The sequence below is a fragment of the Cyprinodon tularosa genome, unplaced genomic scaffold, assembly GCF_016077235.1.
Source record: "Cyprinodon tularosa strain WSP-4 unplaced genomic scaffold, ASM1607723v1 ctg106, whole genome shotgun sequence".
In the NCBI taxonomy this organism is placed as follows: Eukaryota; Metazoa; Chordata; class Actinopteri; order Cyprinodontiformes; family Cyprinodontidae; genus Cyprinodon; species Cyprinodon tularosa.
Window position 1 is genome coordinate 1713619 of NW_024037849.1, and position 20457 is coordinate 1734075.

Below are 20457 nucleotides of genomic sequence, written 5' to 3' on the forward strand. Positions count from 1 at the left end.
CCCCCTGGCCTGAAACTGGTGGTGGAGTAGAGATAAATGCAGTTGGTCAGTCTGTAGACTGCTGGTTAGAGAGACGGTATGCTGAGCTTTATGGGGAGATCCAGTGGATTGCAGAAGCTGATACTAGAGCTTCACTCAGGGACCTGGAAGATGGAAGTCCAGTTGGATAACACAGGTTTAGAGAACCTGTCCATGATGAGCAAGCATGAAGCAACAGTGGAGAGGAAAAATTCCCCGTTGGAAAGAAACCTCTGGCAAAACCAGGCTCAACATGTCGGTCTTCTGCCGGATCGGTTAAGATGAGACGGGAAACACAGTAAAAGTCTGGCAGGAATGACACTCTGATGAAGCTTTAGCTACGATAGTGGAGGAGGGGCTGGAGGTGGGTTGAATCGGTGTCATCTGAATGAAGTCACACAGCGCATCTGCCGCCTGCGCACAGGAGCAGACAGTGCGTATTGGAGGCCTTTTAAGATGAACTTTGGATTCCAATTGGCTTTCGTGGAGGTGTGGTTCCAAGCTGATTGGTTGTTATAGGTGGATATAGGAGAGCAATCAGTTTCTTCAGTTGAACCTCCACCTAGGCTCCATCACTGCTTAAGACCAAATGAAATTCTGTCAATGAACATTATCATCAGCATGGTTATTATAAAACATGTCCTTTTTCTTCATAATCTAAGGGTGTTGTATCACATATAGATTCTGGTTCTGGTGCAGCCCTAAAAATGCATGGGTCGGTATGAATGCATTCTGTTTACTGTTGTTTTGATTTGCTATGTTCCCTACAGTTTGCTCTTTTCAAGAATCACTTAATGATTTTGCTGAACTGAGTCAGTCTTATTCTTTTGACAAGATAAATACCCAATGCTCTCTTTTTTTATATCACCTATAAGCCAAGGTCCTTCAGTGTTCAGCTCAAAAATGCTGTTGAAAAGCAATGAAATGTTGTCACATTTATACATATCAATGACCTTAAAGAAAACCAAACAGCTTTTTGTTGTCATAGTGTGAATGAAAAACCTCCACTAAATCTGAAGCCTTTTTCAATTTTATTAGAAAGCTACAACAAAGTGAACATTAAAGGTTAAAATAAAAGTAACAAAAACCTGATTTTGATGTTGCAATGCCAGCTAAAACAAGATTTATTTTACAAAGCTGATTTTATCAGCTTTAATTCAATTCAGTTCAGTTTATTTATATAGCTCCAATTCACAACACGTGTCACCTCAAGACACTTTACAGTTCCCCAGATCATACAGTCAAATTGATTCAAGTTTTCTATCTAAGGAAAACCAGTTGATTGTATCGACTCATTGACTCAAATGCAATCCCCTTAGCTTTACCATCATGGCAAGATGTTTCTGCGTCAGTTTCTCTGAGTCATGTGGTCTTTATTTTCCCACAGCAGCAGAAGAACGTGGTGGTGGGAGGCCAGGCGGGGCTTCCCCTCTGAGGTTTCAGTCGAGATGTTTCTGGTTTCTCCACTCTTCACCACCGTTCACATCCTGAACAGAGACACTTCTGTAAAAAACAAAACAAAAGATCTCGGCTTCATTTTGCATTTTTCTTGAGAATTTGTGTTTTTTTTCCCCCAGACTGTATGTTTTCTTTTTTTATTCTGCTGAAAATTGAAGCTTACATTGAAACTAACTTTATGTGAGGGAGCAGTTATTACGGGTTCTTTTGTAAGATAGACCCTTGTAATACAGCAAAGAGCATACTCCCATTAACATCAGGGATAGAGAACTATAAAAGCCTCAGAGTGGATGTATCTGTATTTTTCTCAGGAACTAACCCTTAATTTTGGCCTTTCATCTGCAGAGAATTTGCTCTACTGTTTTCTTCAGCTCAAATGAATCTTACAAATTATACAAGACATGTGCGTTTGCAACATAAAGCATCTCTCTGAAAACCTGAAAATCTATGTTGTTATTATAATACTTTGCTTTTCATTAAAAAAAAGCTGCAAAACAGGAGACCATGAAGGTTAATACTAAGTTTAATTTAAATAAATAGTTCAGAAATCATATGAGGGTTCAATTCAGAGCTTTAATATTATGTAAATTCTGAGAGTGAACCAACTTTAACTCAACAAAATAGCTACATGCTGTCATGTGTAAACATACAACATTTCTTAGCATGCAGTTCATCCTATTTAATTGAAATGTTGTGGCTATCCTACATATGGACTTCCTGGATTTTAGAGAGGAAGGATTATAGGTAGTTGGCTAACTTTAACTTTCTTCAACCCTTGTGTAGCACAGAGTATCTACTACTTTAGATAAGAAATTGGCAACTGTTCTCCCCGAGGGACACTTTTAGAGATGTTCCTGCGTTAAGAAACTTGAATCAAACAGATAATAATCAGAACTCTGAAGGATCTGTATACTGAGGATGTAATTCATTTGTATGATCAAGGTGTGTTAAATCAAATTATGCATCCCTTCTCTAACACACCTCAACGATCATTCAGCTCAACAGAGGTTTAAAAACAACTTATTTATCTCTTTCAGGTGTCTCAGAGAATAGATTTATCAAGCAAAGGTATTCAAGGTCCGTCCTCAACAGTCGGTGTCCTGTATTTTTTATATGTTTCTTCACTTTGACACATCTGATTTCCATTGACGGCAGATTCAAAGGCTTTTGCTTAACTGCAACCATTTGAATTGGATGTGATAAAGCAGAGAATCATCTAAAACTTGCAGGACAGTGGTCCTTCAGGACTGACTTACAATAAGACACCCCTGGTCTAAAAAAAAAATCAGGTTACACAGACTGGCAAAAAGAAACCTTTGTAGGCAGTTTGGTAATTCCCACCATGCCATGAAGAGCCAATCCAGAAAGCTCTTGTTCCACTTTACTGTTCCTCTGTCTGACTTCTGGTCAAGTTTATTTAGCTTTTAAAAATTCATGAATTATGATGAATCTCTTTTTTTATTCCTTGAGAGCTGCTATGCTGCACCTTTAGGATGTTCCTCTGGGTTCAGACACTTGGATCTAATGGCTAAAAGGAACCTCCTTGTTATGTAGTCCAGTTCTTATGACCTCAATGGTTGAATTAGGAAGGGTAAGGCAAGGAGATATCTCAAAGTAGCAGGACTCTGTTTCTTGAGAACTGGACTATGAAAGGCCTCAAAGAGGTGACATTTTAACCTTTGATGTTTTTCTCCATTCACACAGACTCTTGTCTAGTAGCTTGAAAAGAATGTCTTGTTTTCAGCCACACAACCGATGGCCTTTTGGTTCCAAAAGTAAAACACCTCCGAATGACATCAAGTGATGCAAAAGCTTGTTAGTCATCCATTCCTTTAGGTGTGGAAGCAGGGAAACACCTCAAACATGCAGTTTAGTGAGTCCTGAGGACAAGGGATGGAAATACATGCTTCAACGTATGATGTTAAAATGTGCAGGCAATAAAATCATAAACTTTAGCTGCTCATTAACCCACTTTAGACATTCTGGAGGACAATGAATGAATTACATATGCAGGATAGAATATGCAAATAATGTTTACTTTTCCACTATTTTGTAGTTTATTTTTCTCTGTATTCCTGCCTTAGCCTCCCTGTCTAAGGTTTTTCAGGTTCATTGGTTTACCATTACAGGTTCAACCACTTCTGGGATTGTTCAGGTTGTATGACTTGTTGTTTCTGCTGAACTCAAAGAACAGAAAGTTTTTGCCCTGCAGCAACAGAGTTTCTTCCTTTCACAGGGTTCTGGGAAACTCTCGCTGCTCTGTTTGACTCCCATGAACTGCGCCGGGGTCTGTTCAGATACATCAGAGACTCTATGCTCAGTGAACTACTGCAGTTCCAACTGTTTCTCTTAATGCACACACAGAATGATCCTAGATTAGATCACATCTCACTCACTGTTCCCAAGACAAGTGGAAAGCAGCAACATGATTTCACTTGGATTTCATAGGAAACACAAAATGTCCCTGCCTAAAAAGGATACTACTGCAGTTGAATCTGCCCTTTTTTAGGAGAAGCATGACTACATCAGTGTTCCCCTGCAAGAGAATAGCAGGAGCAACGAGATTAGCGCTGCTTCTGATCAATCTTCTCAAAATAAAAAATGTGATAATAAATTATAAACTCATACTGTAAATTCAGTTACAGTTATGTCTGTTGGAGTTGTCTTCCTACATTTTGTTTTCTTTGATTTTCCCTTAAAGTGACTCATTCCAAATATAAAAATGCATAATCTTGTTTCTTTTTTTGTTCTGCTCAGAACTTTTCTTCCTGGAGTTTTGTTTGTTCTCTTTCATATCTTCATTGCAGTTTCACATTGTCTTTCTGGAAGTGCTTTTATGTATAAAAACTATAATCCTGATGTGGCATGTTGTTCTCAGATGTTCCTTTTTTATCTGACTCATATCACTTCTTGCAAAGATTTAGTTTATTTAGTCTATCTTCTGAGAACAACTTAGATTCAGCAACAACTTTTTACAGTTTTTTTTTTTGTTTAGTTTTTTTTTACAAATAAAAATACAATTTGAAAAACTCTTTGATTACTTTTGTCCATGTACAGTTAGAAACGATACATTAAAAGGTGAAATACAGTTTTAAAGTTATAAACAGTCCTGATTAAATATAAGGCAACTTACATGTTGAAGAGAGATCATTTGTAATCATTTCTAAACTTTTCTAGGTTTTACTGTACCATTTCCTGCTCAGTTTAACTAGCAAACTAACATCCATTCAGGCATGAATTGTAGAGAATAAGGGTGTTTTTATTCAATTTAATATTCAGTCTTCTTGGTTCCACACTTATCATCTATTATAAAATCAGATGAACAACAAATAATATTCATCTTTTGTGGGGCAAAACACAATTCCTGAAATGCCCTGATTTGCATTCCTCAGCTAGATTCATATTTTGCAGAGATGTTCCAATGGATCTAAATGTACTTCCAGGACCATGTCATTCAGATTAACATTAAAAACAAAATGTTATTGTTTTTAGGTAAAACCATCACTCGGTGCATGAAGTTATCGATAATCTGATATGGTGAAATGAGAACGTCCTTCCTGGCAGTGTCCAAGGAAGATACAAGCTCTCTGGTTAGTTTTGGTAGCCATTAGAAAGTTTCAAGCAGTTGGATGTATTTCTTTGCACAATTATAAGTTTATTTAAAGAAGCTGGTTGCTTGTTGAAAATACAGCTTTTGAGCAATGTTCACAAATTTTCAATCCATGTATTGTTGGTGCTATCTGAGAAGCTTAACATTAGCTTGTTTTATCATTTGAGAAATTTGCTTGCACTTTCTTTTCGGTATCAGTTAACCGGGTTAAAGTTTCAGCCATCTAGCTATTGATATGATGGGAAACTGGGCAATGCACCAGTGGTAATGAAACAATTCCACAGCATGATGCTGACACTAACGTGCTTAACAGTCCGTTTAGTGTCCTTTGATCTACAAATCTCACTGACGTATGTGCCTCTATTCATATTTAAGCTGGATTTTAATGTGTCAACAGTCAGAGCCTCCTGAGTTAATGCTAAAATCATTTTGCATCACTGGCATTCAAGATCCGGGATTTTAATCTAGAAAGTAAACAGGGATTATGCTTTTACATACAGAGTACATAAACTGGAGGTAGATTGACAGAATCACCTCCCCATCCACTAAATTTCACAAGAATCCTTCTAATGACCTAATTATGAGACTACGGGGCTGGAGTTAAATACCTGTTTTTAAAAGCATTAAACTGCATTGCAGAGGTGCCAGTTTTGCAGCACTGACACCTACAGTCTATGTTGGTATGACTCACACACCCCTCATGCATTTTTACAGGCTGGATTGTCTGGTATGCTTGCATGATAGATGCATAAGCATAAACCCAGCTAGAGTGGCAAACATCAAGGTTAACAGAGCACTCTACTCCAGCCAGGCAACGGAAGGAAGTACTCCTGTTTTTTTATGTGATGAATCACTGCAAGTTGGACAAAAAAAGGTTGTTTTATCTGCTGCTAACAGAGCAAAATAACAGGTGGTAAAATAAGTATTCGTCTGAACTGCTGATTTACTCAAATAAAGTAGTAGTAAAAGGTGCTGAGACCAGGGAAATTAGAGAAAAACAACGGAGATGACAAACCAAAAAGCCTCTGAGAGCAAAAAAAATGGGGTAAAAGTCAGCAAGTGGTTCTGGAAAAAGAGAGTTGGACAACAGCATGACTCAGCATATATCTATCACCCCCAGACAACACATGTGCATAAAACATTCTCTGATTGGAAGACTGTAAAAAAAATATCCTTCTTACACACTACATAATCACAGTGGTTTGACTTTAATGTGCACTATGTTATGCACTCACTGCAGGTGAGGCTCAAATGCCAGCTTCCAGTCCATTTTATATATAGAAAAAAACATTTGAGTCATAAACACTGCTAAACTGAAACCAAATTATCTTGTTCCTAGAAGTCATCATAGGTTTTCCATCTTAAATTAAAAAAAAAATCTTTCCAGGCCTGCAGTGTATGTATTCTTAATCATGTGGCATATACAGTCCCTATTTTCTATAAATGTTCTCCAAATAGTGCAAAAGTTCTAAAAATACACTGTATGAGTCAAGGGATTGTCTTGGGGAAAACAAGACGTGTCATTTGGAAACATCAAGGTCTAAAACTGAGCAGTGACTAAAAACACGATGAGAGAAAGGCTGAGATTTACAGACAGTGAGGAGGTCAGTGAAGCAGACACGTGAGTCGGGTTTGGCTGTCTGTCTGTGACTCATGTAACGTCTACAAAACAACTGCTGCTCACTCAGCTGCACCTCCAGCTCTAAGGAAACAGATCATATTGTTGATCTTTGATGTCATCTGGTGGTCACTTACAGGAAATCATCTTCTAGCTCATAACAGATTTGTTTCTTGATTTTGTTTCTGATATAATCTTTTTTTTATTATTATTTTTGAATAAAATCTTGCCTTATTGATTTTTTAAATTAGTTGTAAAGAAATTTGTTGTTTGTTTTTTGTTTTTTTGGCTGGGGAAGACCTGTCTACATAAGTATGGAAGCCCGTTTCCGCCACTCTGTAAAAAAAAAAAAAAAAACTATCTCAATATAATGAGATAGTAACTCAATATAATGAGATAGTATCTCATTATAATGAGATAGTATCTCATTATAATGAGATAGTATCTCAATATAATGAGATAGTAACTCAATATAATGAGATAGTATCTCATTATATTGAGATAGTTTTTTTTTTTTACCAATTTTTTAAGTTAAAATTGAGTATTTTTGGTCAATAGCTCCCAGGTCATGTGACCTATTGACCCAAAATCTGTTTGAAATTGTTCTACTAGTCTCTGTAGATGGGGCACACTCATTTGTTTTTCATTTTAACTCTTTTTTTATTTTTTACCAATTTTTTAAGTTAAAATTGAGTATTTTTGGTCAATAGCTCCCAGGTCATGTGACCTATTGACCCAAAATCAGTGTGAAATTGTTCTACTAGTCTCTGTAGATGGGGCACACTCATTTGTTTTGCATTTTAACTCTTTTTTTATTTTTTACCACATATGGACACCCTTATGCTTGAACATGGTGTTCGTTATGGACAATCCATGACGAGCACAGAAGTCCAACAACAGAACACCACTCGAGTTCAGATCGGGGCGACCATTCCTCCCAACCATGCCCCTCCAGGTCTCACTGTCATTGCCCACATGAGCGTTGAAGTCTCCCAGCAGAACAAGGGAGTCCCCAGGAGGGGCACCCTCCAGTTCTCCCTCTAAGGACTCCAAGAAGGGTGGGTAATCTGAACTGTTGTTCGGCCCGTTAGCACAGACAACAGTCAGAACCCGTCCCCCCACCCTTAGGCGGAGCCCTCTCGTTCACCGGGATGAACCCCAACGTACAGGCGCCGAGATGGGGGGCAACAAGTATACCCACTCCTGCCCAGCGCCTCTCACTGTGGGCAACTCCAGAGTGGAAGTATGTCCAGCCCCTCTCAAGGACACTGGTTCCAGAACCAGAACCATACGTCGAGGTGAGACAGACTATTTCTAGCCGGAACCTCTCAGCCTCACACACTAGCTCCGGTCCCTTCCCACCAGCGAGGTGACATTCCACATCCCAAGAGCCAGCTTCTGCAGCCGAGGATCGGACCACCAGGGTCCCCTCCCCCGGCCAACACACATTGCATACGACCCTTATGGCCCCTCTCGCGGGTGGTGGGCCCATGTAAGGGGGGACCCAACAATTCACACTGATTTTGGGTCAATAGGTCACATGACCTGGGAGCTATTGACCAAAAATACTAAATTTTAACTTAAAAAAATTGGTAAAAAATAAAAAAAGAGTTAAAATGAAAAATAAATGAGTGTGCCCCATCTACAGAGACTAGTAGAACAATTTCACACTGATTTTGGGTCAATAGGTCACATGACCTGGGAGCTATCGACGAAAAATACTCAATTTTAACTTAAAAAATTGGTAAAAAATAAAAAAAGAGTTAAAATGAAAAATAAATGAGTGTGCCCCATCTACAGAGACTAGTAGAACAATTTCACACTGATTTTGGGTCAATAGGTCACATGACCTGGGAGCTATTGACCAAAAATACTCAATTTTAACTTAAAAAATTGGTAAAAAATAAAAAAAAAACGATCTCAATATATTGAGTTACTATCTCATTTTAATTAAAAACAGCAGCGCTGGCAACAGCAGCCCAAACTGAACTTTACAGAAAAAAAGAGGTTGGTCTTATAATGTCTCTGGAATAACAAAACTCCAATACAGAATATACTTTGAAAAATAATAGTCTCTTATTGCATTTTTTTCCCCTTCTATTTATATAAGACCAAGATAATCTAAAAAATACAGAAAACAACGATAATACATTGTTTTTGAGTTATATCAATTCATTCACAGAGTTTTTAAGGTCACGCAGCATCTTAATTGGATATAAGTCAATACTTTGATTAGGACAAATGAGAATCTATTTTCTAAATTAATATTGACATAATTTAGGTTGATTAGACTATCATCTATCTATCTATCTATCTATCTATCTATCTATCTATCTATCTATCTATCTATCTATCTATCTATCTATCTATCTATCTATCCATCTTCTTCTGCTTACTCCATCAGGGTCATGGTTGGGCTAGTGCTTATAACCAGCACTCTATGGGCAAAAGGTGGGGCACATCCTACAGGGCGCCAGTCCATCACAGAAACATCCACTCACACCTAAGGATAATTTAGAGATGACAATTAACCTAACAGTCATATGTTTAGACTGTGGGAGGAAGCCAGAGTCCCCAGAGAGAACCCACACCTGCACCAGGAGAAACTGCAAGCTCCATGCAGAAGGACCCTTGGTCTGGAATTGAACCCATAAACTTGTTGCTGCAAGGCAACAGTGCTACAAACTGCACCACCGTGCAGCCCTCAAAGCAACATCTCTAAAAAATAATTTGCTTTATTAAAAGGGCATAGTCACCTTATAGTAAATAACAATGTAACACAATGTTTAATAATTAGAAAAATAAGGTAATATTCACCAATGTTCCGTTCAGATCATTAATTCATTTTTTAGCCTAAATAGATTCCTGCACTGGGTGCCATGAGCTGAGATTAACAGACGTGAAATAATTACTGGCAGTACTGAGCCTGACCTTCCTGTATTCCCTTGAGATTGTAGTATGTAGTTTGTGTGATACAAAGATACAAAGAAAATATAAATGAGTGTGCCCCATCTACAGAGACTAGTAGAACAATTTCACACTGATTTTGGGTCAATAGGTCACATGACCTGGGAGCTATCGACGAAAAATACTCAATTTTAACTTAAAAAATTGGTAAAAAATAAAAAAAAAGAGTTAAAATGAAAATCAAATGAGTGTGCCCCATCTACAGAGACTAGTAGAACAATTTCCAAGTGATTTTGCGTCAATAGGTCACATGATCTGGGAGCTATTGACCAAAAATACTCAATTTTAACTTAAAAAATTGCTTAAAAAATAAAAAAAAGAGTTAAAATGAAAATCAAATGAGTGTGCCCCATCTACAGAGACTAGTAGAACAATTTCACACTGATTTTGCATCAATAGGTCACATGACCTGGGAGCTATTGACCAAAAATACTCAATTTTAACTTAAAAAATTGGTAAAAAATAAAAAAAAACTATCTCAATATATTGAGTTACTATCTCATTATATTGAGTTACTATCTCATTATATTGAGATACTATCTCATTATATTGAGATACTATCTCATTATATTGAGATACTATCTCATTATATTGAGATACTATCTCATTATAATGAGATACTATCTCATTATATTGAGTTACTATCTCATTATATTGAGATAGTTTTTTTTTTTTTTTTTTTTTTACAGAGTGGCGGAAACGGGCTTCCATACTATGGAAGCCGGAAACGGGCTTCCATACATAAGAGCATGGTTAAAATATACATTTAAATTGGAAAATCAATGTTATGCCAGCCTTGTTTTCTTTAAATTTTTGTTATAAACCCTTATTATCTGGAGAATACAACAGAAAAAGATTTCTTTTGACACATCTTTCTTCAATTTCTCATCAAAAATTTTACCAAACTGGGTCAGATATTGGTTGAACTAAACAGTACCTGGATGAAAGTGAAAATAAAACTTTTTTTTGATCTGATTAAAGTCAAATTGGTGCTAAACCAAACCTAATCATAAATATTCTGTAAATTTATTGATTTATATTAATTATTTGTAAACCTAACTGAACTTGGGTTACACTTCAATAAGAATAAGTTGGGCTTGATGAGCTTATTCTGTATTTTGGGAATGAATTGAGTTAAACTGGACTTTTTAATGGACTATTAATAACGAGCTCAATCAAATTTAGTAAAATGGGACAGTTTTTTTGTTTTGGGTTCAACTAAACTAAGCTGGGTCATTATTTGTATTAATGGGCATGGAATTTCTGGTCTAATTTATTTTATGTTAATCACGCTTGAATTAGATCATAACAAAGTTTACCAGTTATTGTTGTAAGAACTCATGAAATTATAGAGAATTCTGGATTGTAATTTTGATATGTTAAACAGTTGCTTTATCTATTAATCAGATGATTATTGTTGGGAGCTGGAGAAGTACCACCTTCCTCCAGCAGAGTCCGCCGTGGATCCTCCTGAGTCGAGCCTCCTGCACAGCTGGAGCTCATTCCATCATTAGAGGATCCACAGTACTTAAAGGAGAATTCCGGTTTTTAACACTTTTAGCCCATTTTCTGTAGTGTCCAGGATGAAATCGAATGATCGACACCAAAATTTTGACAATTGGTCCTGTCTCTGCTTTTTGGCTCATGCAGAATCCCCCCTGGCTGCTTTAGATTGGCTTCCATTGTGCATGTCCGATAATGTCCTTAAAACAACCTTAAACGTTCTTTTTTTAAAATATGCTACTCACCAGGTCGTCAGCGCTGTTCAATGACGTTCCAAAAAAAGTTTCGTAAAGAAAAAACGTTCCTGTAGTGTTTTATTTAGCATTTTGTAAATCCCATTGAGTTCTGTTGGAATAGTCAATATTCCCCTGCCACCGGAAACGGAAATGGGGCCTGTTTACACAGTTGTAGTCTTTTCGCTTCACTCTGTGTACTCCGACGTCGAGAATCAAGAATCCACCTTTCGTATTCCATTTTCAGAGTTTTTTAAAGTGTTTAACAGAGACGTTAGCACCTCGACGTCGGAGTACAACGCCGCCTCAACATTTTGGTGTCGATCATTCGATTTCATCCTGGACACTACAGAAAATGGGCTAAAAGTGTTCAAAACCGGAATTCTCCTTTAAGCTGTCTTCAGACCTTGCCTCAACGCCGCAGTGTTGATCCAGTTGGTTAGCACCTAAGCCTAGTATTTCTGTGAACCTTTGTTGACTTTTGAATCCAGACTGGATTTTAACTTTTGTCTCTGTCTTCCAGGAAACCAGTTTTTCTCCTGTGAAGCTCAGGAAGAGCTTATCCTGCCGAGCCTGCCCTCTGAGCCAAACCTGAAGCCTCTCTCTGAACTTCCATGCAGCTCTGGACCAAGAGCTGGAAACTCAAAGTCAAGGTTTGCTCACTCTTAAGAAGTAAGACGCTGAAGCAGCTTACGGACTCTGCTGAACAAACCATCTCCGGACCCAACAGTTTCCCTCTCAAGGCTTTAACCAAGAACTCTCAAGGTACAAATCTGAAACTGTCGAGAATCAAACTCCTATGCGCAACACTAACTGAACTGTCTCTCACGCAGACTCCGGTGAACCAGTTTCCCAGGCCTGAACCAGAACCAGTCATTCTCTCCGTGCTTGTGACAATAAACTCTGTTAAACCTTTTACTCCAGTTTCCGTCTCAGTGGTGTTCTGCATTATTGGGTCACACCAGTGAACCCATCATGACAATTATAACGTATATATTATTATGAAGGAATTTGTAAATGGACTCGAAAGTGGCAAAAATTCAGGGCATAACATAAAGCTTTATAAAAATCCAAATATAGCTAATGGGTCTTCTAAGTTTCTGGTCTTGCTCTGTTTGGTAATGACGAGAAGAGATAAGAAGATAGGAAATAAACAAAGATATAGTAGTAAATTGATAAGAAGGAGGTCCAGAAAGAGGTCAGTAAATCAAAGTCTGTGGACCCTGAGATTGTGTTTGAGGAACAGGAAAATTTTGGAAGGTGGACAGTCAGGTGAGGGAGCAATAAGATCCAAACCTATAATATCAGAAAGGAGATCATAACCTTGGGAGGCGTCAACTGAGCATAAATGATACAAGGGTTTCTGCCAAAAGGAGAAAAGCAGGAAATTGGTCAGAATTCAGGGAAAGGAGAGGACTGACTTCTGGGATGTTCTTTTTCTGGGTGGATCAACAAAATAAGGGGTCCCCCTAATTGTCAATATTCTGGTGATATGTTTACGTAAGGCCGTTCTAAGTGCTCATTCCTATTTTCACTTACTGGTGGTGAGTCTGACATAGTAGAAAAACTGCAAATCTTCTTTTGGAAAGTAACCTTGTATGAGCGATGCAAACAGCAACATTTAACAGAGCATGCACGAGGAGAAATGGGCTTGTGCACGCTCTTGCACGCTTTTAATAAGTGTTCCCTCTTGGCAGCAGGTTGTCCAGGGCAGGTCTTAAAAGTATTCAACAGTAGTACTTCAGTAAAAGTATTGATACTGGTGGTCAAATCTTACTCAACTACAACTACAACTGGGTCAAACGTCTACCGAAGTTTAGCTCAGTGAGTACTATACTCACTGAGTAAAAAGTAACAAGTAACCAGGTGATTAGAAAGTACAATATTTGACTTTGAAATGTAGTGAAGTGAAACTTATAAGTCCCCCCCACCCCCAAAAAAAGAAAGAAAGAAAAGATAACTCAAGTAAAGCAAAGATACTCAAAAAATAGTACGTAAGTACTCAAGTCAATGTACTTTGTTACTTTTCAACACTGTTTAAGGCAGATATGGAAGATGGATGGTGGAACTGTAACATCTTCCAAAAGTTGACAAATCCCACTTTGCACATGGAAACAGAAATGCACAGAACTTTGGCAGCAAGCATGTGGTTATTAAATCTGTGTTGCCAATTATCAGATGTAATCACCAAAGCATGACACATCTAATAATCAATCATATTCTCATCAACTGCTGCAGCCCTGATGTGGGTTTGTCTCTTCATCTGCTTTAAGGTCAACTGCAATAAAAAAAATAATTCAGAAGAAGAGTCACAATAAAATCATGAGATTATGACTCAGCAGCTGACAGCAAAAACAATGTGATGAATCGTGATGCTGCAGGGAAGACACACACACATATACACTTCCCGGAAACAGAGAGGAGGAGGAGATGATGCTCGTATATCCCTTACGCTTCCCGGCAGTCAGACACATGGCAAGATACTGCGTCCCACCACCACAGCGCAAGCTGATTAGCTGCAGGGGAGCCTGAGCAGAGGACCAATCAGAGGAGCTCTTTGATGTATCAGGCGATGGGAAAATGAGAAGGATGCAGAATTCCTGTAATGGGTGTGAGGCAGAAGGACACAGTGTGTTTGTGTAAAGTGCAATGAAAGCAGATAGTTTTAATGTGGGTAATGAAGACTGTGTTTGTTTGTGTTACCAAATGAAGAGTTGCTAACCTGATATTCTGACCCTGGATAGCAAATTCCACTAAACCCATGATGCCTAATATTTATCCTAATGCTAACCTGGATCTGAAAAACAAGTTTGTTAATGGAAGAACTGTACAGTTTGATGTATGAGTCACTATCTCAGTGGAGGGAAGTTATGCAGAGGGTTTTACTCTCAGCAAATAAATGTTAGATTTGAATAAACAGTTTAATTGATTCAGCTGAAAAAGCCCCAGAACCCTAATCTGTTAAACATCAAAAGAGTGTTTGATGTTGGGATGAATTTGGACACAGCTCTTAGATCTTTTTCACATCTCTGTTTTTGTCCATTCTGTGTTTACCAGGCATTTCCACTTAACTGTGATTACAACATTTCTCCTTTGCAAGACTTTTTTTTTATTTATTTTGCATGTGTTTTCTGTATTATTTTAATTTTGCCTTTGCTGCATTTTTTGGTTTTCTATTCTAATTTTTGCTTAATGTGCATGTGCATGCTGTTTGCATCCCTTTGCCATTGCAGGTTTCTGTTTCTTTTCTCCATGTACGTAAATTGATTATTTAAAAATTTTGAATGTTACAAAAAAGATTTTTTAAGAGGAGAAATATACCATGAGGAACATCATTAATTGACACATATTTTAGACTGTGTGACAGAAATTCTCCAGACAATGTCTTTGACTAAATTTAGATTATCATGTTCTATGTTTTTAGGCTTTGCCACTATTCCTTTTTGTATAAATGGCATTGCATCACATTTGCATTCACATAACAGAGGATATTTTTTCTCACTTCTTTTGTAAAACCTGTACCGTGTTTTGGTCCTACAGGATTCCCTAAAATTTGATACATTTATTTCCTCTCTTCTTTTATGTTTACACCATGTAATCAATAATACAAGATGTGTGTTTTTTGTTTTAATACATGTAACGATATATATGTATAGATTTTGTATTGCATTCATCTGTGGATTTTTTATTTTACGTTTATCTGTTCCTATTTTCTTAGTGTCATGGATGCTACATACTGACCAGGAGGTTGGTTTAAATAAAGAATTAAATTGTAAATAACTATTGGTTAAAGAAACATTGGTCGAATTGGAGTTGGGAAAAAAAGAATAATTATAAAAAGGACAAACAGGATATATATCCAGCATTTGTGTACAGAGAACAAAGTCAAGCCCTTATTACTCTGTGTTTGTTCATTCATAATAATAGTAATGATGATAATAATAATGATAATAATCATCATCATAATCATAACAACTGTAATAATGTGCAGTCTAAGGGGTCGTAAGTAGATGGTAAAAACGGTCAGACGAGGAGGGACACTTGTGGCTCTTCACAAGACTGTGGCTGAACAACAGTGCTGGTACTTTTGGACCTCAGTGCAGCATTTCACAGAGCTGATCACTTAATTTTATAAAATAGTCTATAAAATCGACCTCTCTGGTGCAGCACTTGACTAGGATCAATCTTATTGTTAGGAAACGTTAACTCAGACACAAGAAAAATCCCAAGCAGGGATCCTCAAAGCTCAATTCTGGGGCCCCTCTGATTCAATATCTACCTGCCCCCTTAGCTCAGATTATAGCAAACAACAACATCAGTTACCATAACTGTTCAGATGAAACACAGCTATACATCACAATGTTACCAGGTGACTATGAACCAATCAGAGTGTTGGATAGATGCTTAGAACAGATCAACATGTGAATGTGGCATGATTTTCTCCAATGGAACCAAAAAACTGAGGTACCAATCTTACAATCAAAGAAAGAGAAATGGAGAGTTAGCACTTAGCTGCAGCCAATACAGAAACCAATCAGTAGAAACCACAGATTTTGGCAAAAATCTTGGTATCATGATGGATTCAGACCTGAACCTTTAGATGCTAATAAAGGCAGTTCAAGGGGGCTGAATACTTTGACAAAGCACTGCATATATATGTCTAAGGGATATCTTAACTAGAGTTAAAAAGAGCAATAAGTAAGAAATGTACTGTAAACTTAGCTGCTATGCGCTCAATGTCATCATTATTTATTGCTCCTCAAAACTAAAGATAGTATTAAATAATAATACATTTGAATTCTATCATAATTCAATGATGAATACATTATTTGCAGCATTAATTCCCACCTGAAATTCATAAAATGACACGCAGGTGCACCATATCAGTTGCTCATAACTATAACATCCTCAATCAACATTTTTAAGGAGTTTTTTTTTTTTTATCCTCAGATATTAAGTTTAGAGCTTCTGATGGTTGAAGTGAGAGTGGGCCCCATGGTCATACCGACAGTATGAGGATTACAGCAGGCACTTCTCTCTGTTGATATAAGAGTGGATGCTCATACAATTAAAAAGAGAATGCTCACATTTATAAATCAGGTATAGAGTTTAGACAAATACCAGGACTTCCAGAATAATGTTGAATATGGGAATCTAAAACTGGCTTATTAAATCCTGAAAGGAGGGCATGTTTGACGTAAACTAAATGCAGTTTTCTAGGTAAAGAACCAACTGTGAAGCATGGAGGTGGAAATGTCATGACTTGGGGCATGTTGCAGTAGGATCTGACCAGCTCACCGTCATAGAATCAGTTATGACTTCTGCTTTAGATCAGAGGCTGAAGGGGTCAGGATGTATTTGTTAAAATAATGAAGCTGTGGCAAAAACTCATGCTGGAAGATGATAATACACAAAAACCGTTTTAAGTCTGACCAAGGACTCACTGAAAACTCTCAGCGATTGCTGTAAGGTTACCTGGAACAGGCTTTAATTGCTAGAAACCCCTCAAACATCTTTCTTCTGATAAGAAGTAGCGAAATCTTTCCTCAAAAAAGATGCTTGAGGCTAAAAGAAACCAATAAGAAGCACCATACCGACTTCCTCAGCCAAAGGGGCAGAGTAAACTAGATATTAGTGGGTAGAGAAAAGTATAAATTATTCTTGCAAAATGCCAAACCACTTTCTTTTTCCATAATAGGAATTTACTTCAATATTTTATCATTTGAAAAAAATGAAAACCATTATTTAGAAGGGTTCTGCTCTGTTTTAGATCCTTGCTGTGATTTTATACTTACTTCATCCTTAAAACTACTGCATACAGCTAGACAGGAGGACATATCCAAGTAAACATACACCCATGTTTTCACAGGAGGAGCAGGCTGGAGTAGAAATGTACCAGTAGAACACATATAATCCACACAGAAAGATCCCTGCTGGGACTTTAACCTAGAATGTTCTTGTTGTTTAAATACACACCTGAAGAAGCCTTGGTGACCCCAGGACATTTCCTTACCTTGTTTGGTTTGTCCAAGTTGTTATTCTCACCACTAAATCACTGTTTCTCTTTTTCCTATTTTTCTCAATTTCTTGCTGACTTTTTCACATACCCGCATATGCCCAAAACACCATTAGGGGGAGAAAATATTATCTTCAAATATCCAGCTAATCATGGTTACCTCTGCCTGTTTCAGTCATTTATGTCAAACAGCAACTTACAAAAAAAAAAAACAGACAATTTAGGCATTTGTTGCATTGTCAAAACCTGCTCAAACTTCTTTGTTGGGCTCTGGAGGGGTCTTGAAATTAGGATACCAAATAATGGAAAGTCAGAGTTCTCAAGTATTGTTACCTCTGGAAACCTACCTGCTGCTGGGGTTTGCTCTGAGTTAACCTCTCTCTCTTCTGTGTGACTCAGTCTGTTGATCATGTACACCGTCTCTCTGTTTTGTCCAGGATTTGTTTGAGTTCAGTGTCCTGGACAACCATCTGAACACAAACAAGGACAAACATGAATCACACCCACTCATGCTTGCAGACCCTGTTATCTACCTGCAGGTGTTGCATCATCTCTGCAGGATGGATCCGTCACTTTCACGTCAGCGTCCCCTGGGCACAGTTTGTGTCCAGCCGTGTGTTTTGTGACCATGCAGGTGATGTCCCATGTTTATTCTGACCTAATTCACCTGAACAGAGACACATTTTATTGTGATCTTTTTTCATAGATTGTCTTCTGTTCTTTGAACACATGGTTCCACTGCTAAACTGCCACCTGTCTGCTGATCGCTTCATGGTTTTATTTCCATGATCTCCAAGACTAGGAAACTGGTTTTCTCTCAAAGCAATTAATAATAATGCAATCTTTAACAGGTTCCACAATTATTTAGATCTAGATCGAGTGTAAAAAATCTGTTTACCCTAAAAACATAAGATATGTAAGAAAACAGTTAAAACTGTAAAATTGAAAGGAGATTTAATCTCCCTTTATCATGGGAATTAAACAAACTGCAAGTTGGTTATTACTGAATGAAGTATCTGTAAAAAACATATAAATGTTGATGTATTGTTTATTGTTTAGGATTAGCATTTATGGATTTATGGATGCCGTTTTGCATTATTTCCTATCCTGTTCTGCCCCAAACACGCATTTCCTGTTTGGTCCTCTGAGGGTGTCAAACATACTTCACAAACCCAGAAATAATTAATTAAAAAATTATTAAATCAATCAAAATAAAAAAGGTTATAAAACTTCAACTTTAAAAGGGTGTTTTTATGTCTGTTTTTTTTATTTTTTTTATTTTTATTTTTTTCGTAATTCGCTCAGACAGAAAAAAGCTTTTAGTTGAGATCTGTTTCGTTTTCAGTTTTACTGGAAAAAATGCCAAATTGGAAGAAGGTAAACAAGATAACTTTAAATTCCCATGTTTCACTGTAATCCAAACCTATCACTCTAATTAAAATGATGATATGCATCTTAAGTAAAAGAGATCAGACCATTAAAAACAATCTGTGCAATTCTAACATTATACAGTCCAATGATTTGTGAAGCAAATAATTGTTCAAAAGAAAATAGTGGGAAAAATACACTATTGTTAACCATAAATATACAATACCATTTGTCAAACATTTAACTATGAATAATGTTAACAATAAAGACTGTTTTGTAGAAAAAAAATTGATGTGAAAAAAGGTTGAAAAAAAGGGAAAAAACATTACACATAAGCCCTAATAAACAGTAAGAAAAAACAATAGTGAAAAGAAAATAGTTTGTGGTCTCCTCTTATATATTCAAATATTGCAATAACATTTATTTCAAGGGTGGAAAAATAGCAGATGTCAGTACTGAGAATAATTCAATATTAAAGATAAACTGAATTAAAATCAGAACTTTAACTACATCAGCAGAAAAGTTATAGAAACCCTGGAGAGCTATTGATAAGGTCCACTTTCCAGGATTTTTTGGAAGTCAGTGATGGTCTGTTTCTTTGACAGATCAAAGGAAAGCTGTAATGTGATGTTTTATCCACAAGATGGCAGCAAAATTATGTATTGGTCTGTTTCTTGGTGCAAAGGTGGACTGAGAAGCTTTCTATATTCAGAACTGATTTAAATTTAATAATGTTCCGTATTGCTCCTGGATAATTTTTATGGCCATAACATACAGATAAAAATTACGTGATCAGCTGTATCAGTCTATTTTCAACACGATGATTGCTTTACAGAGTCTTCAACCCAGTTGGATTCCAGTAAACACATCACATTCTTAATTAGTGAATGTCTGTGTGTTTATAAAGAAATTTAGAGTTAATATTAAAATTGGCAACAAAACTTCTGATAGGACTGAAAAGAAATTGAAACTCATAGTTCCCGCTTCTTAAATGGAGGCCATTTTTAATATGGCTAAAGGCAGAATACTTCAAACACAATATGATGTAGACAGTATGGATACATATGTTTGCCTGAAGAGTTGTCCAAGATCAAGAGTATCCTTTTATTTGTGCTTCAATAAGTTTTTATATTAGATAAAATAGAAAATCTGTAAAGCGGTAGCAAAGGCTGTGGAAGTGAAGGACAGCTATTGATTACACAATACATTGTTCTGTTGTTTAAAGAACAGTCCAGTTGTGGATGACTCATTCTAGAATATTTGTTTCCACTCAAGATAAAAAAGATTGGATAAACTGAAACTTAGTAATATATTTTAGACTAGGATTTGTGGAGAACATCACAGCATTTAGGTTTTATACCCCATTAGTGACCTATGTGATTACAATTATTCTTTCCAACCACTGAAAGCAACCCCTCACACCCCCACCATGGACTGTTCTCCCTGCTGCCCTCTGGGAAGAGGCTTCTCAGCAGTCGTTGCAGGCCCAGCAGATTCTGCAACAGCTTTTTACCCAATGCCATCAGACAATTGAACTGTTGAAACTCTAATTAAGACTCTGCATCACACTTGAAAACCTCATATTTCCACTACGAATGTGATTCAAAAAATTTGGAAATTTGAAGAGGCTTTGGTTCCCATCCAGGAAGCTTTTTCATTTCAAAAT

General features: G+C 37.1%; 1 long non-coding RNA gene across 2 annotated transcripts; it reads right to left on the reverse strand.

The window, feature by feature from the left end:
• Positions 1 to 464: 464 nt before the first annotated feature.
• LOC119784190 lies at positions 465 to 17899 on the reverse strand. 2 transcript variants are annotated; one of them, XR_005280905.1, is made up of 3 exons: positions 17771 to 17899; positions 1344 to 1505; positions 465 to 593 (listed from the first exon to the last, which is right to left on the reverse strand). It is a non-coding gene; the product is annotated as an uncharacterized LOC119784190 (long non-coding RNA). The 2 variants fall into 2 exon arrangements; XR_005280903.1 differs by having other exon boundaries at positions 1344 to 1521.
• Positions 17900 to 20457: the final 2558 nt, after the last annotated feature.